The sequence below is a fragment of the Larimichthys crocea genome, chromosome VI (assembly GCF_000972845.2).
Source record: "Larimichthys crocea isolate SSNF chromosome VI, L_crocea_2.0, whole genome shotgun sequence".
NCBI classification, from domain to species: Eukaryota; Metazoa; Chordata; class Actinopteri; family Sciaenidae; genus Larimichthys; species Larimichthys crocea.
In genome coordinates, this window is record NC_040016.1 from 4,461,947 (window position 1) to 4,485,568 (window position 23,622).

Sequence of the window (23,622 nt, forward strand, 5' to 3'; positions counted from 1 at the left end):
TTTTTCTGATAATATTTATGTAGGTTTATTTGATCAAATTTTAAATGCAGTACTTATATTGTTGGGTATGTTTACCTTTACCCTTTCGGTAATTTAACAACAAAGCAGGTGTATAGAGAAACTTTCTTATTGCCGCAGGAGGCAGCAGTGAGCTCACAGCGTGTTGCGCACCCAACGCGACGTACAGTAAAGAAGATGCACAATTTGACAGGACACGCAAAGGTGAGATTTGTGCTGTCAGAAGTACTTTCAAACTTTCTGTTTCACTTTTACCATAGACGATAAAAAGAAGACTTTTACAAACGAAATGTACCTTTCGTCTACCTCAGTAAGTCACAGCCGCTAACATTACTACCCCACACTGGCTAACTCATGTTTTCAATTCATAATACAGCGTATACAAACCTTTTTCAGACTAGTCTGAAGATAAGATAACCATATTATATGACTTTGTTTGACTCACTGCCGGTAGGATATTTGCTGTATGTGCAGCTCTGAGCATATCCATGGTGACTAAAGTGAGTTATCGTCTCCTGAACCTGAGCAGAAGACCGGAGACAGCAAAGACGCACTACAGGTTTAATACGACGCAGGTATGTCATTTTTCAAGATGTGTTCAGCAGCATTAAACTAAAAAATGTTTCTCTTTCACAGCAGCCTTTTTGACATGAAATAGTAGATAAACACAGGTGTTACTAATGATGCTAATTAAGCTCCCGTTTCATTCAGGTCAAACTGAGGTCGAATAGTCAAATTTGCTTAGGAACCTTCCTAACTGAGGTTGATATATATATATATATATATATATATATATATATTCTTCACAAACAAACAAAGGTAGGTATACATACACACACAACAACACACACACACACACCACATATATTATATATATATATATATAATATATATTCTTCACAAGCAAACAAAGGTAGCATACAAATCATTAAAAAAGCATTTCACGTATATTCTACACCAGGGGGAGAAAGAGCTTACACTAGTATATTTAAATGTTCACAAATATTAACCGTTTTAATTGCTTTTGTGTTGTTCGAAAATTTAATGGAAACAATGTACTGCCTGAGCTCACTGTGAAAGGCAACAAAAGATGGGTTTTCTTCGAGTAAATTTACATTTATGAATAAATAATTTCGCCATCAGTATGATGAGATTGATAACACATGTTTCGTTTAATTTTTCTCTATTTTTGTCAAGGTCAAAGAGCCCAAATAGTGCATCCCTCCAAAACAACTTAAAAATGTTATCAACATTTTTAGCAATAGAGTTACAAATGTCAATCCACAGACTTTGGACAAAGGGGCAGTGCTAAAATAAATGAGTAACTGTTTCAATATGTTCAGAACAGAAAGTGCATTTCACATCAATATCTTTTTTTGAATCTTCTAACAATATGAACATTGGATGGATACCTAACAGGGTGAAATGACCCGGAGGTATTAACGTATCCGCCATGATAAGAGCTGTTCGATTTCTCTAACTGTTAAGGAAAAGAGCTTCAGTGCTTCCTTTATTATCTCCTTTAGCATAGGATACACCGGACCATCCTTTACGAAAGAAAAGGAGGTAATGCAGTCCCACAATTCCTTGTGGCAGCGACAAAAAATCGGACCATCATTCAGTCATTGACAACCAGAAAGCATTAATGTATGTAAACAGTGTGATGCAGCCTGCAGCAGAGAGAGCATGTTTTTACATCACGTCAACACGTATGTAAAAACTTTGATCATGAAGTGTGTTCTGTTGTTGACTGTGGAGCTGCGTTTACACACACACAGAGTAAAAACTGTTTGTAACTGTGACATCCAGTGTCCTGCAGATCATCATGAAGTCACCGTTGCTAAATTCGTCATATACCTTTGCCATAACTTGTTAATATGTTTATAGCTACATAATTGGACAGGAGGGTGAGCGACCATATCAGCGTAACAAACACTTCATCTGACTTCTGTGACAGATGGACAATATTCATTTATTATCTGAATTCTGACGTTGGTAATGAAGTCAGATTTTCCACCAGGTTTTCCATGTTTATATTTCCTGCATTAAACTACATGCTAAGAGCGCACGGGGAGTATCTAGTAAGTATCTCAGATGCACGTTTCGTAGTCAGTCTTCTGGACTTTGTAGTTTTACCACAGATCACATCAATAACAATAGCGGTTGTCTTCTCCTAACTCCTTATGAATTCTCCTTCATCTTTCTCCATCTTTCCTTGACCTTGTGACGTTTTCTATCAAAGTCAAGGAAAAGTGGTTAGGAAAGAACTTAGGAGCTAAATTTTTTTTTGATTATTCGACCGTACCCAGAGTCAGCGTGCTGCTTTTGTGCATGTTGGCTCACTGGAAAGTCTCTGCTGAAATAAATGGGACTGAACCTTAATTAATCTCATTAGAAACACCTGTGTTGACCCTACTATTTCATGTCAAGTGGCTGCTGTGAAAAAGGTCCATTTACTATATTGTACACTGCATGCAGTATACATACTGTATATTACTGTACATTAGTGTACGTCATTTCAGCTGCAGTTAGCTTATGTCTGTTTTTTATGTTCAATACTTTACACACGTACAAAGTACTGAAGGTAAAAAAAAAACAAACAAACAAAAAAAAACATTATTTACAGGTTATCTAAAGTCAAGCAAAATGTTACGGTTGCGTACTCCAGGCACAGCTACATGCATCAGTGTCGTTAGGAAATAGGTGTGGTTCTCTTTCGGTAGGTTTCATCTGGGTGCTGTGCTTCAAAATAATTATATAGAAATTCAGTATGTTATTTTTTTTAAAAGTAAATAGGATAAAAATGTGTCTTAATGATCATTTTGTATTCAAGCAACACATTTTCTGTGTTTTCATATAAAGTCTTCATTAAAGGTCCTGAACACTAATGGTACACCCACACAGGTGATTTCACTTGACTGGCTGATTAAATGTGCTTTCTGGACCGCTTGGCTTGTTATGGTTGATAAATGTAGGTTTAGTGCAGAGGACAGAGCGACTAGATTTCCAAAAATAATCTCAAATGTGGACTTGCCAGAGGACAGTTTGTTTTGCCAGTTTCTGTCAGTCCACTGTATTAAAATCTTATCTTATGTTTTTATTTACGTACTACAGTGTCCAAACATTTTTTGGAAACAATGTTGTTCTCTTTATTTCACCTGTTATTCTCTTATCAAAGGGCACATCATATAATCATTCAGGAGCACCATAATGCAATTGTTAACTGAAAGTTTGCAGTATAGTTTTAGTTAGTTTAGTTTTGTCTTTATTTTCATTGAAATCCATTAATTAATTAAGTATATGTAGTAGTGTGTGTGTGTGTGTGTGTTTGTGTTTTCATCGTACAAAGCTTTATTATTTAGTGGACACAAGTAACCCCCATTGCTAGCCTGTGGATCTTCCTTTCTCTGTCCTCATTTTATATCCCATATTTAAGTGTGTGTGTGTGTGTGTGTGTGAACTCCTTGTACTGCAACAACTCACCAGCTCTTATTACATGGCTGTGGTGTGTGTACTAATAGATCCAGGGCAAGTGTGTTGACCCCAGTCATGTCGGAAGTTCAGGAGTTGAGAGGGATTTTCTTGAGGGGATCTTTGCAGAAGTGTTTGCCTGTGTGTGCCTGTCTCTTTGCATGTGTGTGTGTATATGTGCGTGTTTGTGTAAGCTTTGCTGATTAACACCAGATGTGCAGGGCTCAGGGTGTCGGCAATAGTTTGAGAGGGCCCCACTGTACTCCATTCGGCCCTGGTTGCAGAAAATGCTCAAGCGACTTCTTCACACATGGCTGACATTAACATCTTTGCTGTTCATCCCCCAGATCCCTGCAAGGTTAGAAACATCAGGGCAGTCTGAGCTAAAGGAAGTTTTATTAAGGAGCAACAGGAGGGAGTCAATGTAGATCTCCTACTGCTCCACCAGAGGGCGGGAGAGAGTTGTGAAACATCTGTAGTGTCTCTAAAGTCAGGTCCCATAGTCATCTTTGACTACTGTGGGTTCATCATGTTTTCCAAGAGTTCTCCAGTAATCCAGTGTTGGTTGAAAATACATTTGATAGAGAACTAATTTACTGAAAAAGTTTTTGATAGAAACTGTTGCAGTATTTTGAGGAAATGACTCAATAATGAATGAATAAATGTAATGATTAGTGCTGCGACTGAGGATTATTTGCAATATGGATTAATCTCTTGATACTTTTCTGTGTGTTATTAAGTCTATGAAATAATCCTAAAATAGTGAAAACACTTTTCACTAATTACCAGAGACCAACATGTGTGAAAGTTTGTCCAGCCTACAGTCAGCATCCAGACATTACATTAACAATCAAACAAAAGAGAGAAGAGCAGCAAAGCTGGAATATTTTTCCTTTATAACTTGAATGATTACATGATTATTAAAATTGTTGATGATTAATTAACTGTTAATTAAATACTAGCATAACATTGTTTTTATCTCCCCTTATGATGACTAATGAAAAGTAAAGTAGCTTTAAAATGATTTTAATATGAACGTTGTGTATTACCACATATGAATTTTGTGACAGATTTTTTTGTGCTAAATCTCAGAATTAATGTTGCATTTAGAAACAGCTGTCCCAAAACTTTTTTTCTTGTTGCTCTCAAACAGCTGTGCAGTGAAACATTTGTCTGAACCCTCACGTTTGTCACAAGTTATTATTTCGTGTTACTTCTGCCATTTCAACCCCACTTTCTTGAACCCTTTCCTCCGTCCTCACCTCGCAGGTCTCCCCGCCTCCCCCGCCCGTCCCTCTACCTTTTGTCCCTGTGTGAATATTTCACATTGCTGCTGCCGCTGGTGCGTGATGCGGGGGACTGAGCGCTCATTGTGTGTACGCAGTGTGGGTGCTGCGGTATGCGGCTCCCCGGCGTGTGGTGTGTCGTGACAGGCGTGTGGCTGCTGACGCCAGCCGGCCGCCTGCCTGTCGTCTGTCTGTCTGTTCAGTTACACCTGACCGACGCTGACATCGCCATACCTACACACATGTAGAAGAACCTGCACACACGCCTATATACATTGCACTACTAGACATGGTGCTCAAAATTCAAATTAATGCCCATTGTCTTGCCCATTCGTCCTTTCAGTACAGGAGGTTGACATGAGGTTTTGATGTCGCTTTGATGTTCTGGTGACTTTGAATTAACGGATGTCATCAAAATTTAATCACAAGTAGTTTGCAAGTAATCTGACAAAAAAAAAAATTTAACCAGCATGAATTTAATATAATTTAAAAACTACAGCTGTCCCATATCTGCTGCAGTTATTAGTAATAATATTTAGGCAGATTTATATTATGGCTTTTCCAGCACATATTTATCAAGTATGTCTAACCCTCTTGCAACAGGCACTTTGTTGTGGCGTCTAGTTTATATTGAAAATGCATTATTGAATTGTGGTCTTGAAATGTGCTGTGTAGATTTGTTCTGAAATGCAGTAAAGGCTAGGCGATATTGCAGCACACTGTGGTGTAATCCTTGGTATGTAGTTTGTTCTCTCAGGCTGCCGAGGTGAAAAGTTGAACCTGGTGTTGACCTTCTCTTGAGAGAGGGCTTAGCTCTAAAGTCAGGCGCAGGCCAAACGCACAGGGAGGATATTCTCAAGTTCCTCTTTCCCTCCCTCACGTGCACCATTCCTCTCCACAGCCACTCTCCCCTCCCACACGGAAACAATTAGCATCTGTGATAAGACGTTGTACATATTTCCACCATTTTATCTCGGAGGTTTTGTTTGTTTGTTTTTCCATCGTGACTAAAGTCTTGTGTCCTCTTGTCATAGTGCTGTTAATCACAACTACATCTCATCTAGGTGCAAGGAGTTGGAGAGAGAAAGCGGGAGAAAGAGACTGAGAGGGGCCTTATGTTTATCACTGCAGGGAGTTGAATTCCAGATGGACAGATAATGAAGAAAACAAGCAAACAATTATGCAAAAATAGACAAACTGGGGGGAAAAAGCGGGAGCAGACTGACAGGCGACAGGAATGATGTTTTGGGCAAACTAGTTTTTAGTTATTAACTAAACAAGTTAGTTACTAAACAAGTTTTTAGTTATACTCCCAAGAGACCAGCTCGAAACAGGTCTACATTGTAACCAGAAAAAAAAGAATAAATGTTAAAATAAAAGGAGGACAGTTTTGTTTTTTACTGATGCATAAAAAAGTGGATATCTCTGATAATCATAAACTCTCACAACCACAACGATTACATAGACTATGTTTTTGTTCCTGATAAAACCTGCTCTTGTGTTTCATTCATTTAGGCTCCCAGTGTCAACCCAAACTGGGGTGTGATTACTGTCCCTGCTACTTAAAATGAACGAGAACTTCGGCATGTGCTTGTGATAATACACTTCAGCACAACATGAATATACATGACCCTGAACATAAGCAAAGAAGTGAATGAGCTGGGAGCTTAATTTAGCATCTTTTGTTGTTTCTACATTGTGCTCGTCCCTGTAAGGGGCAGAGAGCTTTAGCCACTGCGTAAGATTTACATGTCTTATCATGTGTTGTATCATACTCTGATCCACACTCTGTTTTGTTAAAGCAACATGACCCAGAATTCAAAACTAAGTCTGACATTCTTCCAGTCCAGTGGAGCAGGAGAATACATGGCCTAAAGATATGAGACCGACAGTAGATGTTGAGTCGTGCTGCACTGCACTCCGTTCTCCATCTGTTTTAGTTTTGGAGTGGTTGTGATAACCTCGGCCTGACCTCTGATTGGGCTAATCTCACCCTCATCTTCTCTCGCTGGTCAGCTGACAGTATGCTGCACTGCAATTGGTGGGTGCACCACTGAGGAAGAGGAATTTGTTTAGCATTGTGTTGGGGTAACGGTTAGCCAGTGAGAAGTTTAGTCTACTGTCTAAACCATAGCAGAGCTTCAAAACACAGAAACAGAAGGAATGTTTAGGGTGAGAATTCAAAAGCCAAACATGTTTGCATTCCCAGGCAGTAGCCAATGAAGTACTGTTCCCCTGTGGTGTGAGCACTACAAGTACAACTAGATATTTGTAAATATAAAGTCATGTATTCAGTTCAGTGCTCGTAGTTAAAACATCTATAAATAAGTTGACCATGCTCAGAGTCTTCAGTCTTTAGAAGTTGGTGCTTATCTCCAGTTCAAAGCAGAGAATATTGCAACTAACCCGCAATACGGCCTTAGCCTGTTAACTCTCAATGTGAAGAATCCTGTAGAGTGAAGTTATTACAGTTACAGTACTTTGAAATTGCTGTGAGCGACAGAGCAAGCCACAGTCCAGTGTAGTAGCTGCTCCAGGCGGTCTGTTTGGAGGGCTTTAGTCCAGCTAGATTAGATCAGACGACCACTCTGTTTGTTTGTTTTTGTTTGGGAGGGGCGAGACTCCTGAGGGACCCCCCCCCCCCCCCTCTCTCTCTCACTCAACTACAACTTTGCTATCCCTCCCCAGGATTCAGCCTCAGGGCACAGTCGACTGGAGCCCCCCTGACCTCTCTGTCACCCCTTCCTAACCCACGTTAGCCAAGGCATCCTGGGAACAAAAAAGAAAATGAAGGAAGACTCTGCTGTGTCTTAGCATCCACAGAACCAAATCACAACCAGACCTGTTCATCCGGGTGTAGCAGTGCCACCCAGGCAGGCACAGGCAGCCCTGCCCTCTAGCCCTGGTCAGCCATATAAGAGGTTCATCCCAGCAGGTTGACCTCTCTTTCATCTGTTTGTGGGTCTGAGGTGTTCTCTCACACCCAGTATTGCTGCAAGGGCAACATATGATTAGCATAGCAAAGAGGTTGGATGTTGAAGCAGCCCTGCTATTCTTGTATGTGCTTATTTGAGGAGGTAACAGGGGCCTCAATAGGATTCAGATTCATTTTGTTATTGGCATCTGTCATTGCTTTGAACATGGATCCAGATTTATCTTGTTGAAGTACCTGGTTTGTTTCCCTTTTCACATGCTACTCCTACCGTTTTTGTTGTGTAGCCTTTCCATGTATCAGTCTGTCCAGGCTCGATGACAAGGCAGGAGCTTACACCTTCACATGTACACACACACACACACACACACACGCGCACACACACACACACACAGCCACACACAAGCACACACCACCCCCTACCTCTGCTGACCTCGTCTTCATCTCCCACAAGGCCTTGGGGTGAGGCAGCCTGGCACCAGACAGTTATTTAAACCCTCAGGCAGCTTCACAACAGGTCAGAGACAGAAACAGAGAGAGGTAGTGAAGGACTGAGCGAGAAAGATGTATTCTCAGCTGATTATTTACTGATTAAACCGTGTCTAAAGTTGACTTTGAATAGAAAGAACTGTGACTTTATGAAGTCTTTTTCAAATAATGTTCAAAAAATGTTTTAAAAATGCGTTTTTACCGGATTTACATCAGAATTTCTTTTAGAAATATATAAATACAAAATAAAATTTAAACTCTAAGAAATTAATTAGCTTCTTCGACTTTAATTATTGCCTTTGTAGAGTCCCTCTGAGTCTTTAAACCCATCCAGTTAAAACAGAAAAAAAATGTTATTCAGCCATAAATTAATTTTGTTTTTTTAATTTTTTTGTATTATGTTTCATTGAATTTTAATCCCATGAAACAGGAAATAAAAGCAGGGGGATGCTGTGATTGGATTAAAAGTCGTCTTCGTAAACATTGTGACCCATGTCTTTGACACACCTCCTTTCTCCTCTTGAAGAAAGTCTCTTCATAACATGGAACGCAAGAGATGAAGGTCTCTTTTTAAAAGAGGGGCAAGGGATGGGGAGGTAGACTTTGGAGTCTTTGTTAGGCACGTGGGCCTGTGTTTTGTGTCGGGTTTTGTTCTTCTAAATCCTCCTTGGTTTGTGTTTGTCTCCCAGCTCTGCTTTGAGCGATTAGGGACGAGGGTTTGAACAGCTCGGTTAAATGAAGACATAATTTCAGCTCTTTATTGTAGCTTTGAATAGTCTTTCTTTATATCAATAAATGACACTGGTTTGAATATTAGCTATACTGAAGGTTTGCTCTTTAAAGAGAAAATCGCCCAAAAGGTTTGCAGAATTTAACTGTTTCATTAGACTTGTGGCTGGTTTGCTCTTTATGGGATGAGAGTGTATTCTATTGGACAAGTGATGTCAGTAAACCATGCCACCAGAGATGAGCCATATCACGAGAGGCATCGCTAGAAATCTGAGTTGTGCCATTAGACAGAGAGAGAGGCAGTATCTTGAGAGAGTGAGGGAGAGAGAGAGAGAGCGAGAGAAAGGGGAGAGACACAGAATGGATTGTTCCACAACAGACTGACGGACCTTTTAGCCTTATCTTCCTGAGCTACTCTTACAGAAAACCAAGGAGAGAAGGGAAAAGAATGCCCTGCTCTTTCTCTCCCTCCCATTTCCCATTCTCTCATTTCTCCTGTCTGCCTCTCCCTTCCTTCTTCATTTCTTCTTCTTCTTTTGTCCATCAGTCTTTACCCGGTCTTTCTTAAAAATCCTCTTAACCCTTGCACTCCTTCCATTGTCCCCTTTCCTCAATATCTTACCTTGATGTTTTAATATCTTGTTTCTCTGCTCACCCACTACTATCTTATCCGTCTTCAGCTCTTTGGAGCACTCTTAAAGCTCGTTGCCCCTACAGATTGTTAAAAGGTAGATTTGTAAGCCGCCACTGAATCTCAGCAGCAGTTGGCTGTTAGCGTTACACTGTAAAATAGATCCCTCCCTGCATCTCAGGCTCACATTATATGCATGACAGCTTTTCAGGAGGGGTGCCATACAAACATGAGCCCAGTTGCCTTTGCAAGAACATCTTATTTGCATTTGTTTACATGTGCCACTCTCTGCATGTTTGGATTTGCTGCATGTCATGATGTTGTGGTGTAGCCCCTTGCCCAGATCCTGATACACACAGACACACACGCAACAGTATTTGGTTGTGATGACACTATGAGTCGTCCCTCTCCTCCCTCTCTGACAGAATGAAACGGATGGATAATTAGATATCAAAGGGAGGCAGGCAGGGTGTGGCGAGGCGCGCGGGCCCCTACGATGGTAAAGCACTTATTAATGAGATAGGCCTTATCTGCTCTCCTCCCAGGAATTCTGCCTTTGATCGGCCCCGACTCCGGACTTAATACATTTTTGATTGATAGGCCGAGATGACAGAGAGAGGCGGTGTGGATGGGGTAGGTGGGTGGAGGCGGGGGTGTATGTGCATGTGGAAAGAGAAGGGGGGGCCACCCTCAGATGCAACTGTAACGATGCCCTTCACATGATTAAATAACTTATGACAATAGTATTTCACCTTATGGGATTGGATACATTGGACATACAGTTACACAGACATACACACAGAGTATAAATGCACACACATGCACCTTCACATTCCTCTGCCCACACAGACATAAATTCACTAAGACAACCCAAACAGACAGGCCTATTCAGTCACCTTAACCCCAACGATAACTCACACACCGGGGCACAAGAAAATCTTTTCCCTAAGACAGAGCAGGCGAGGGGCAGGCCTGTGGAGGGGGACTGAGATAAGGCCCTATCCCCCGTCTGGAGATGAGTTATAGCCCACCCAGGAGGATGTGGCTAGCAACGACCCACCCGGACATGCTGCTCAGCTCGCTGGGATTGGTAGGGATGGTGTACTCCCGTTAGTGAGGCAGCGGGCGACCTCATGGACAGAGATAACAGTCCCACTCTCAATAACACCTTGACCAAAGGGAGGAGAGGCAACATCGAATCAGTGAGCCTCTACACACACACTCAAGCTCGGCGCCACACAAACCTAAAAATCCACACACATCATACACCTCCATCCCCACTCCCTCTCTCCGCCCGACAAAGAGGTGACTGAGCGTAACCATTACAGCACCGTGTCACCTTGTTATGAGTCTCTGTCAATGTGAGGCGTCGGGTAAATTAAAGAAGCCATAACTGCTGCTCCGTCAACCGTTCGTCATCCCCCATTTATTACCATGCCAACGGGTGGAGGGATAACCCCCCCCCCACATCAAGTGGACAGATCGATCAATGTGACAGGCACATTTCAGGTCTCCAGATCAATCACACTAACAAAGGCAGGTGAAAAAGGAGGTGTTTTTTTTTCTGGAAGACTACAGCTGTGTTTCTGGATGAGTCAGGAGAAAAGAACCACGCATACCCTCTGTTGTCCTGAGCCAAACACTCAAACTTTATCTAACTTCCAATACTGTGGATCAATGCATGGCTCTCAGTCCCATTATTTGATTTGACTTTAGTGTCTCTATTATTCAGGCTATTGTTGTTGGGTCTTGATCACACAATTGATTTTGGAGTTTAGGTTCAGATATTCCACTGTGGATGGCGCTGTGTCAGTGGTCGAAGAACAACCATTGGCAGGTTTTAAATTTGCGCATCAAAGTTCTTATTTTTAATATGCAGACCAATCTCCAGTGCTGGAAACGACGTGAGAGTGCGGCTCCATAAGAAACATGATGAAACAGAGGCAGCGCTGAACAGAGAAGGGGTAGGAAACGAGAGAGCGCGAGGAGGGGGGTTAGATGATAAGAGTGGGAAGAACTGATAGAGAGAAAGAAACCGTGTAGAGAAAGAAAATGATTAAAAACAGCAATCACCCGTCGGAGACTGATAAACCAACCAATCGTTAATTGGAAGCGTGCAACTCGTGGGGATATGGTTGGATTAGGTTCACTTCTTCTTTTGCTCTCTGCTTCTTCTTCCCCTGCTCTCTTTCTTCTCCTTTCTCCTCTGTGGACTTAAATGTCTGGAAGACACATTTCATTATCAACAAAAAAAATGATTACAGTTAATACCATATTTATTTTTTCACCTTGCCAACCGATGGAGAGAAATTGAATGGACACTTTTATGAGGTTTGTCCTACTACTACTGTACATCTGAAACTTGGGAAGACAAAACACCATTTGTTAGCAAAGAAAATGAAAAAAGAAGAGAGTCAGAGATGGAGAGACAAAGAACGGTGAGGAAGTAGCTGTTTTTGAGTGATCTAGGCTTTTGGGGCATATAGGAGATGGGAGATGGGTGGCGGTCCATAAACAAAGGGCTGACAGCCAACCCATCACCCCGGCAGGTCTGGCTTGTGCTGCCTAGATAAAGCAGGGCTGCTGCCTCCTGTATCAACACCATCCATCATCCATCTTTGCCTGCTCGCCCGCTCATGCGCCCTCACTCTGGGCCTCTTACTCCCTACACCTGCCCCTCTACCAGCTGTGTGTGCGTTTTTACCCATCAGAGCTTTTACAAAACTTTCAATACAACAAATACAACTATCTGTTTTTTATTACCGCTTTTATATTTCCACCTAGTTTGTGAATGTGTCCAGTTAACGCAAACTGTAGTTTCTTGGTTTGTTAGTCTTTTGTCCACTCTTTTTATGTGACCTGGAGAGGGGGTTGTGGTTTTTGGTGAATTATGCATCTCAAACCCAACTTTGGAGCATTAATCATTGATATGTCCACCATCCTCTGTGCCTTTATCTGTTGCTGCTCATGTTTGGCTTCCAGCAAAGTCAAAGGATACTGACAAGTGAAATGAAAGCCATTGTTTTCTTTTCATTTCTTTTTTTTGAGTATGTGAGATCTATTCAGGTTTAATGTATTTTGCTCGTCAAATCATACAAAGCAAAGGTCTGACTGAGCTTTGGCAAAATAGTATTTTCCAAAACTAGCCTGACAAAGTATTAAACCACGATTTAGGAAATTTTAGCCCCCTGAAAATGACCCTTCAGGCCACCATTGTTCTCTCGTCAATTTGGTTTTTGTATGAGCATCTCCTTCCTTTCTTTGTTGCTCGTGGGGAATGGAAATTATGCAAATGGAGATGGGCACTCTGAAGAAAAAATGTTGACATCTCCCATCCTTACTGCCCCCTAAATACACACACATCATGCACACACCATTCAGCGAGCTCTCTTTTGGCCCAGTTCGGTGGGTCTGTCTCTTTTGGCTGTCTCTCAAGCATACTTTAACAATTGCAGCCATATTGCCTGTGCCCCATCCTTTTTTCTATCCATTCTGGCCCATTTGAGTCACGCTGGACAGGTGCTGAGACAGGAAGACAGAATGCTGTCAGCCATTGTAACAAACAATATTGGGTTATCTAACTTTGGGAGAGAACGGTGGAAGTAAAGGTTGTCTTTTAAGTAAAGTGTGCTTTGATTAGCTGCCTGCATCAATGCCACCTCTCCACTAGTTAAACACAGTGAAGACAGAGGGGCTGTGATTGTAGCAATGTAGAATGAATTATGATTTTTGCTTTAGAGACCATGAAATTCAGTGATGGTGTAGAAGAAACTTTGTAGATGTTAGTTTTTTTTTTTTTATTTCTGCTGTGTTTCATTCAGTTCCACCAATCAGAGGGGAATTAAGAGATAGAGTAGAGACCTGGAGACTGAGCAGAGCAGCACGGCCGGGGAAATGGCTCAACTAGAGGATGAATTAAAATGAATAAAAGCCAAGAAATGGGAAAATGGGCTATCACTTGTGCAGCATAATGAACAAAGTACAGATATCACTGTCTTTTTTGCGCCGGGGGGCTACAGACTGTGTTCTCACACTACTAGAACAAATGAGAGTGAACGGAGCCAGAAAGCATAATGATTGTCCATTAGTCTGTCCCTAAACTCTGCTTCCTGTTGTAGCTTTAGGGAAGCAGAGCTTCTGAGCTGTGGGAACCCATCACGTGACCTCAGCGCACCCTTTGAATACCCCCAGTCTGCCCTAATGGGCCCAGGCACAACTCCCTGTTTATCTGCTGAGAGTTGAGCACTGAGTTGGGGTTCACTTAGAGGTTTAAAGGCTCCGTGCGAGTCTGTAAGCACACCAAGGTACAAAATGTTAAAAACCAAAAGAAAGAAAAAGAAGGTGCCAGAAATAGTCATATACTGTACAGATGCATGTGCAAGTGCTATAATATAAGATTTTATGTTGTATTATATAATTTTAATGTAGTGTAATGTAATAGAACAGAGTGTATTTAATATGTCAGTATGAAAGAGCAGAAAGGTGGCTATGGATAAACATTTAGATTTTTTAAATTGCACATTTAAGCAGTGGTGAAATAATTTAATAATAAACTTGCAATTTTTGTTTGGGTTGTCTCTCCCATGTAAGTCACTGTGACGATTATTTGTTGGTTGGGTTGGGCTTCAGACTTCAGATGATTTGTCAGTGAAAGGATTTTGCTATATCATTTCTACAAAGATATATATTAAATCCAAATAAAAAACATTATTTTTCTTTTATTATTGTTCTATAGTTTTTATTTCTTAGTTTTTTTTATTGAATTTGAAATAAAAGTTTAATCTCATCTTTTTTTTTCTTAATCTATCTTTCTGTGAAGCACTTGGAAACTTAAACATGCCTGCAACTAACAGTTATTTTCTTTATCGGATAATCTGCAGATTATTCTCTCATTGTCATGCATTTCTTTACAAAATTCTCAAAACTAGTGAAAATTCTCCATTGTGATTTCTGGGAAGCCTGCATGACTTATTGAAATATCTTGTTTTGTCTGAACAACAGTCCAAAGATTTACAGTAATATAAGGTGAACAAAAAAAAACAAAAAAACAACAGTTCTCTAGTTATCAAACTATTATCAAATCTTCTACTAATTAACCTATTTTTTAATCACTTAATCATTCATATAAATCATGATTGGGATTTTTTATTTATCGTGATAACTCAGTGAATACATTGGTTTATTTTATCTATGCAGACTTTCTCAATTGAATTTATATGGAAGATTTAATCCACCTTTTAACAGTAAACTACCTTATTAAATATACGAGACACTTCTGGCTTCTTTAAGAAGTCAAACTTTATATGTCAACGATAATAGCGTTCTCTATAAACACAGAATATGCGTACAGCCTGAAGTATTTCCCAACCTTTCTGACACTTTTCTCGAGTGAATGAGTTATTCTCTCTCATGGACATGACAAATGAGCACCATCATCTCTTTGAGATGAGCTCATCACTGCATACCCTCTTCTCTAATGATGATGATCTTCAGTCACGCGTGGCCGAAGAAAGGGTGCGCTGCGTTTAAGACCACTCGCCACCGTCTCCATTAACCCCCATGACTCAGCTGTTGACACTAACCCCACCCAAGTCAAATATTCACACATCAAACGGCCATGATCGACACATTCTGTCTGTCTGTGTGGTTACACTGACATGGTCGGATGAGACATCAGCAGGCTATGAGTGGGCAAGTGGTGTCTGAAAGTGTGTATGAGGAGACGGAGAGAGAAAGGAAAAAGGCTTCATGATATTAGTGCTGAGGAATGTGATGTGTTGGAGGTCATGTGAAACACCGCTGGCACTCTGAATAACCTTCAGGAAGGCTATCACCACATGACCCGGAAGTAGTCGGGTCATTTGTCGGGGCAAAAGGCTCGTCTCTGTTGACAGCACCCTTTCCAATCTATACACAACTCTCACTCCTCAACCTCCTGGGAACCGTACTCCCCGGCTGCTCAGTTTAAAGGGCTCTGTCCACACAGGAAAAGGCGTGTTGACGTGACTGACCAAAGCATAGAGAGCCATTGTTGGCAGTTACGATATCAAGGAGCCATTTTCTACGGGTGTGAGCTGAGAGGAAAACTTCCCCCAGGAAGTGCTGTGGTGGACTAATCGAAACCACATCTTGATGTATCTCACTGGTCAAAACCCCCTGTGGTTTACAATTTTAATCCCAGACAGTGAAAGGTGTGCCTGTCTTGAACCACGTGGACCATTGATCAATGTTTGAGGGTCTAAGAATAGAGAGGGATGGAGAAGGGGAGGAGATGGGTGGAGAAAGGGTTGACGTGAAAGTCACAGAGTTCAAGTTGCATGTTAAACAAACAGCGTGGCCTTTTGAATGGCTGGAGCCTGAGGTTTGCGTAAGTTAAGTTAATTAGTGTAAATTTGCAGAAGTAACCTAATTTTCTGAGAAAACAAATGGCGGAATTTTAACTGAGCACAATAGCGGTCAAGTCACTGGACAGAATGAGAGAAATGAAGCGAGACTGATGGAAAGACTAATGGTTTGTGTAGGCTGCTGCCACAGAAATTATCACTACCCTTTCAGAGGGCAGAGTAAACTCAATAAAATGGTCTTGTGGAGTTCATAAGAGCACTCTACCTCAATGTTGGTTCATCCTAGATAAGCGTCTGAAGTGTCTGAAAATAATGTAATATAGTAAATAAAAAGTATCAATATTATCTGATCGTTATTGTGATATGATAATTTCATCTTGTTATTTCACAAATTGTCTGAACTGTACCTGATCATCTTGGAACATGTGAGTGAACATCAGCCAACATACGTAACTTGTCTAGTCTACACCCGATCCTATTAAGCTACGTATCCTCGTTCTTTGTGGTTTTAAAGCACAGAGCAGTTAACTGGCGTATGTTTTTTGGAGTATATGTGATGTGATATGTGATTCTAAGAATTCTCCTGTAATTACTGCTGAAACCATGAGATGATTGATCAGTTGGTGTAAGAGAAGATGAACTATTTGGATAATCAATTATTCACTTAAGTCAAGTTAAATTCATCAAGCCAAAAGGTAAAACATTCAATAGTTGCAGCTTCTCAAATGTGAAGATTCCATATTTTTCAGAGTCTATGTTGTTTCACATTCACATAGACAAAACAAGAAATCTGAAGACGTCACTTTGGGATTTCGAAACATGTTTTTTGACTTATGTTTTTAGACAAAACAATACGTTCAACAATACGGATCCTTTTTGTCTTCTTGCAAAGACTTAAAAAGCTGACTCATCTGACGTCCTCATTATTATTCAGCTGACCTTTGTAACTGTAATAACACTTAATGTGCTGTTTCTTTTCTGCTGACTTTACATCAGACGAAGATTAATAACAAATATTAGTGGTCTGATGTTATTCTTTGTAAAATAAATGAGTAAATCAGTTAACTTGAAACCATTAAAATATTAGGATGAAAGCTTAATAAATCATGTTATTAATGTGTATGTCATGTTATTAGACTGTAGTTAAACAACTTAAATGGTGTGTGTGTCTGGTGTACTTTTTTTTCCCTTTTCCTTGATATTATGAAAGGAAAATCCTTATTTAAACAAATCCACTGCACGTCAGATGCACAGCTTTTTACCAAGGTCAGAACAGCTCAACTTGTCAGTGTGTGCACATCTGTGTGCAGCATTAGTGTGTGCGTGCAGGCACTCTAATGTGTGTTTTAATGTTTTAACATATGCAACCCCTTATAAACAGTGTTTTATGCAAACAGTGGCGGGGCTCCAATCAGATAAGGCTCCAGAACAGGAGAAGGAGACTGCCTCGTGAGGGAGAGAGGGGTGGAGGACAGACAGAATGAGTGAGGGGTGAAAGCAGAGGCAATGTGAGAAATGAGCACAAAACATCGTGGCCAAGAAAACGTCTCTTTTAAACATTTTGAGATGGCTAAATAAATAGCAACACATTTGTCTGAGGAACTTTTATGGCCTTTTATTTGACCCTTGAACATTTTAGCGTAACATTTCTCTTTTCTTGTTCCTGTATTTTGGCTGCAACTGATAGCAACTTTAGCACTAACTTTACAAAATTTAGAAGTGAAAGGGATAAAAAAACACGTCAACAAAATGTACTCAGTTTGGCTGCTGTACAGAGAGAGGACCATACACCTTTAGCCCTTCACACCGGGTTTTTATTTTGGTCAAATCATACATTTTCCCTCTGCATGTCGACTTGTAGAGGTGATATCAGCTGTCCACTGCAGTCCAGAGTGTATCTGGGTTTTAGGTGTAATCTGCTGTGCTGTGTGTGAGTGTGTGTGTGTGTGTATCTGATGGTAAGACACGGCATGGCATTGGTCACTTTATCATTGCTAATGTAATCTCGTGCTGCCCTGTACTTCCTCCACCAACACAACATAAAAGACTGCTGCCTGATAGAGAAAAATATAACACAACAACTTGGTCTAGTCGCTCCAGCCATCTCTCTCTGTCTTCTATCTCTCTTTCTTTCTGTTGCTCTTAGCAGAGGAGAGAAAAATGTCTTCAGTCCCCTCTGAGTTTTGATGTGCGTCTTGCCTTCCATTTTAACTTTCTCAGCATTTCTCCGCACTGTATTATGATTTTCCTCTGTTTTTGAAGATTGAGGAAGCACTGCGGTGTTGACTGAGCTACTACTCTGCCCTAGATCAGCTAAATCTCTCATTTTGAACACCCCCTGCCAATTTCTGTCACTCCGGGAGACAAATGTGCATCTCGAGTTCATTCCCCCCTCTCCCTGTGCCCACTGGCTCCCTGAAACTCAGTTCCTTTCGCCTTTGAAGTGCTGCGTGCAGAATGGAGATTCTTTGCATGGTAAATTTGCCCAGTTGCCCGCAGCGTATCCATTACACAAGTTTAAAGAATGCTTCGGAGTCGTTTTGGAAGGGCCCTTTTTTCTCACTTCACAACCAATTTCTCTGTGTTTTGAACTTCGGTAGTCATGAGCCATGTAATCTGTAAATTGGGCCCTTTCTTCCAAGCTTGCGCTCCTCCATCGAGCAGCGTTTGATGTGCAATTATTTTGCTCATTACAAGTTAATTTTATTGTTATAGTTTGCAAATGTTTCTCGGGGTCATGATGTTAAAAGTTTCTGAAGAAGTAAGAAAGAGCGAGAATTAGCGCGTCGAGCGTACATCATGGCGGCGCAGAGAGCTCATTTGAGATGCCGGAGCTGGCTATCTCTAGGCTCACTTTCAAGCCTTTTAGAAACAACCTGCTGGGTGGTTTGAATAGCTAAGGAGAAGTTGATCTGGGATTTAGTGTGGAAAAGGGATCCAAGGCCCTTTATCTGCTGTAAAAGGTTGGGAAAATGGAGATTTGTCGTGTTTGTTAGAACGGAACCATAATCTCTTCCATGGAGAAATCTTAGCAGTATGGGAATCATACGTCCCATTTATTTCGCCTTTTGTCCCCATTCTCTCTCCACACGCATCTTTGGCAACCTGGTGTGATTATGTATGTTTGCCGACACAGTGTTGATATGAGAAGGGATGGTGAAGAAGAAAATCTGTCCCTTTTTTTTTCCAGAAATACTGGATTTGAGTGGCTTGCTGATTTCACATACAAGAGGATCAACACATTAATTATGTCTGGCTCATGAACAAAGCAATTTTTTGGAGCTGCTAAATGTCATTGTTAGAGCTTGGCAGTACAGCTCCAAACATCATATAATCATGCCGCTAAGCATTAAAATCATGTCAGTGAATTATGCTGTCAGGATTTTTAATTTCAATAGCTGCTAAATCCATTGATGGAAACAGATTGGATTTTACAGTGACATTTTACTTTTGTATCATTTCACTTTATGATACCCCAATTATTTGGCCAAACAATGTTGTTTTGCCTTTTCTCTGCTTAAATAGAGGCAGCTGGTTTAGTCCTATTACTGTTTTATGTTTGATCCAGGCACCCTAACTCAAATACATTTATAATTACTCTTTAGCTGTGGGACAGAATAACCAACACACACACATGCCCAAATTGTTTGTAGACTCTCCTTTTCATCTGAGGAGGAGATAGCGCTCGACGCTCTTTCTTTTACCTCCCTTTCATTTCTCCCCGTCTCATGGCAAAGGCAAATTCTGTTGGACTGTGTTCTTTAATACCATCAACGCTAAATAAACTTTGTTGACAACAATAGCTTCTGGCAAAGCGCCGCCACAAACAAAGGAGAGCCAACAGGTTCAAAGGCAATGCATCACTCTGCCTCTGACTCGTCATTATTCATCCCTCTGTCTTTACCTCTCATCCCCCATTCTTTTCCACGTGTGTGTGTGTATGTGTGTTTTCTTTGTGGCTCTTTGTCTGTTAAACTGCTACATGTTCTGGATACTGAGGCTTATTAGCTGTTCAGTTTAATTAAAAAAGGCCATTCATATGAAAATGTGAGTCCGATAGCGATTGCTGTCCCCAGCAGCTTCCTCCTGTTACTTTTAATTAGACACCCACTTGATTGACATCAAGCCTACTGGCTGGCTGAGACCGAGTGTGTGTGTGTGTGTGTGTGTGTGTGTGTGTGTGTGTGTGTGAGGGAAAAGCGAGAGAGTGTGCGCTCATTTAGTGTTTGTGTGCGTGTGTCGAGTGTGTTCAGGCGTTTTTCGACACAAACATATACACCGGGCGTGCACAAATACCAGCTCTAAGGTCATTAAAGCATTACAGCGGAGGGACTGTACATCAAAGTTCACTTTGTCGTCATGAGGTAATTATCCGCACAGTAGCACAGAGCCAGGCTGCCCACCTTGTCACTCATGTCCACCCGGGTCACATCGAACAATGAACAGTAACCTTGTGATTATGAACAGGGTCCGCAGTGTTACTGTGTTCAGTCACACCAGCGCCACCCGCCACGCTGATGGAAAAGGTGATGAGCTACTTTACTCTTTCTATTTGTCCTCGCTTTTCTCATTCGCTCTCTCTCTCCCTCTGTCTCAGGAGAGAAGTGGCTCTCTTCATCTGTTTTCAGTGCACGCTCCAGCTCTCGCTACCTTATTATTATACTGTCAGCGGCACGTGCCTGCCTGATAGATGTTCCTCTCAACTGTTTACTACAAGCAGATGATTTAACTAAGGCTCTCTGTTCAACTTGACCTCTCCTCTTTTCTTCTTCTAAAACAAGATGACTTCATCTGTTGTTTACGACGACTCCATTTTATGGGAGCAGGCAAAGGAATAAGCTTAGCTGTATGTTTGATGGTTTTGTTTTAAGATGAAGTCGCGTTTGTGTGTGTTAAAGTGGAAATTGAGGAGGTCCATGTATGTGCGCATCGCACCCTCCTTCACATCTCTGTTATCGCAGGGCAGATTGCGTGCGGTGCAGAGGGTTTTTTTTGTGTAGCTTTTATTTCCAAACACAACAGCAGCTCATGTGTGTTGGGGTAACAGTGCACCGGTACGTTCGATGGCTCCAGCTGAATGTAGCCCAGAGTAGCAGCCTGTTTCATGTTAAAGACTAAGTAAGGCCCACCTCCGCGCAGACTAGAGTCTCCAGCAGAAATGGCCCATCAGAAGTCACTGCTCTGTAAAGTTGTGTTCTTTTCCCCGTGTTTTGTTTTGATTTGCCGGACGTTTGGGAATGATTTGGGAGAAGGGCCTGATGGCGGCAGGGATACCAGAGCAAGACGTGCACGGTGGACCTGAAATGTTGTTCCAATTACTGCCTTCATTATGGGTTTGTCATCCGCTGTTTAGACGCACGGCGGCCTGCATTTCATGCTGTGGCAGGAGAGGCCGCTTGTTGTTTTTCTCATGTAGTCTGATATCCGCTGAAGGCGAACGCAGCTCAGAGTGTGGAGACAGCCACCGATAGGGGCCACTCTCAGGAAAATTGTGAATGAACTGAAACTAGAGAGGAACAAAAAGAAATGCTTTTCATAGCCATGTCAGTTTTGTTGTTGTTTTTGGTCTGACTACGGTATTTGAAATCTTAGGCCCTCATTATTGTCATGTTTTAAATTAAAATGCAAGATGCATGACATTAGCATTTTATTTCATCCATCTGTGAAATAAAAATTACTTAAAGTTGTTTAATTTTACGTCAGAAGAGCGCCATTTAAAGGTCCACAGACCTCTCTATTTTTGTTACACAGTGTTCTCTCTTTCCTCTCAGACAGATTAAATCACTTGTGTTACTCGGAAGTGCTCCAAGCAATAAGGCAGGATGGAGCACGTACAAAAGAGCCTAACATGGTTTGAAAGAGCAAGACAGAGAGTGAGACGGAGGGGAGCGTGTTGATGTAGCATATGATTGTGGCGACTGTCCTGAGTTAACACCATTAGCTGACCAGTATGAGAGTCCAGCTGTCTCTCTGAGCCGCCAAGGTGAGTTACCTGGGCTGACTTACCTGTCCTCCCAATGCCCCCCAGGTTACAGTGTTTCAGCCAGGCCCCGTGTCCTCCCCTCTCCACAGCACTTAGCAGTGATTAACCCCGGATTCGGCCGGCCCACCTGCCATCTGACTACCATTACAGCCCTGCTTATCTGCCTCTCCATCTCTCTACAATAGGGCCGGGGCCTGGGCAAGGCTGGGGGATCGGGCTGGGGAGGGCTGCCTGCGCTGTTTAATAATAAATCATTAGCTAAATACTTTTGTCCATTTGTGTCATGTTACATGTACTTCAATTTTCTGCTCTGTCTCTGTCTATCATCCCCCTCCCGCTCTTTTTCTTCCCTTTCTCGTCACCACCGCCGTCTGCTGCCACCATCCACAGCCGCTGCCAGTGTCTGTCCACCAGACTTCTCCTTCCTGTTTTTTTTCCCTCCCGTTTTCTCCCTCTGTCTCTAAAAGTCCTGACTGAATGTATATCTAACTGATTCATATCAAAGCAAAAGCTGATCATCTTTCTTCACATGGGCAGCCATATAATTGTATGTATCCTGTGCTCTGACCCAGTGAAAACAAAAAGTTTGAGGCTTTTGAGATCTCAGAAAAAACTTGATTTTTCCAACTTGAGTTGATCATTTCATTATGTTGAGTGTTAAACCAGGCGGACGTACTGCTTCATGTTTTGTGCCTGTTTCTCAGAATGGCACCATCTGAATTGGCCTGTTTTGGCTGCTACTGTGTCAAAACCGACCATTCAGACATATCACTAACATTTATGCTCCACTGTACACTTTTTTTTTTGTCCGGTTTACCGCAAAAGTAGAAAGATTTGTGTCATGGAGGTTTCACAACACACACACACACACACATACACACACACACGCTTGACACCAGCATCTGCAATCTGGACAGCGAGGAGGAGATAAGTCTGTTGGTACATCTAACTTGTATAAAGTGATTATGGACATACTGAGGCCTCCATATTTAGACTTCTTGACGCCCCCTCCTCAGGTCCTCCCCCCTGGTCCGACTGTTGTAATCTAATTTTCCGCTGACAGAGACCGTGGAGATCCTTGGGTCACGGTGCAAGTCCCTCCAGCCCCCCTACCCTACGCCCTCACGCTCTAACTAAGAAGTCGCCATGCAGCAGACAGCACACATTAGATCTGTCTAGCACTACGCCGGCTAACCCACCCAATCCATAACCCTGCACTGCCTCGGTAATCACAGCGAGAGATTAGACAAAAAGACGGCAGAAAGAAATTGCATTTATCCTCGTATCCGCTTTTTGTTGTTCCTATCATTGCTCAACACCTTACAATACCTGTCAGAGTCCCTGTCAGTGTGAAATATGAACTGTATATTGCATATAAATTTTAAACCTGTGAGAGCTCATTTAGAAGGATAAAAACACGGATGGAAAAAAAGTGTGGAAGAGTGCGTACTGTGTTGGATCTAAGTGAGGAGGCCACACCTGGAGAGGTCACGCTCCTTGTTGACCTTTAGTGTGTCACCGACCTGACTCACCCTCAGTTTCGCTATACATCAGTCTGCCTGTCAGCACTTGCATATGGCCTGTGCTGCTACCGTTATCTGCAATGGAGAGCAGTTTGGCTCCTTAACTTGATTCGGCCGTTGAGGGATTTATCTCAATCGTTTGACCGTCACAATAAAACGCTGATGTCACTATCTGGCATACACAGCTCATAGGAAATGTTTATTTCCTGCGAGTTG

At 41.7% G+C, this 23,622-nt stretch overlaps 1 long non-coding RNA gene across 4 annotated transcripts in view; it reads left to right on the forward strand.

Annotated features, from left to right (window-relative positions):
- Positions 1-215: 215 nt before the first annotated feature.
- LOC113745929 (uncharacterized) overlaps positions 216-23,622 on the forward strand; it is a 56,387-nt gene continuing 32,980 nt past the window's right edge. For 3 of the 4 annotated variants that reach the window (XR_003462498.1, XR_003462497.1, XR_003462499.1), the window contains exons 1-2: positions 216-328; positions 473-593. This is a non-coding gene — a long non-coding RNA (uncharacterized LOC113745929). Of the gene's footprint in view, positions 329-472; positions 594-3,836; positions 4,057-23,622 lie in introns of those variants that run through there. The other variant, XR_003462496.1, reaches the window with a different exon arrangement.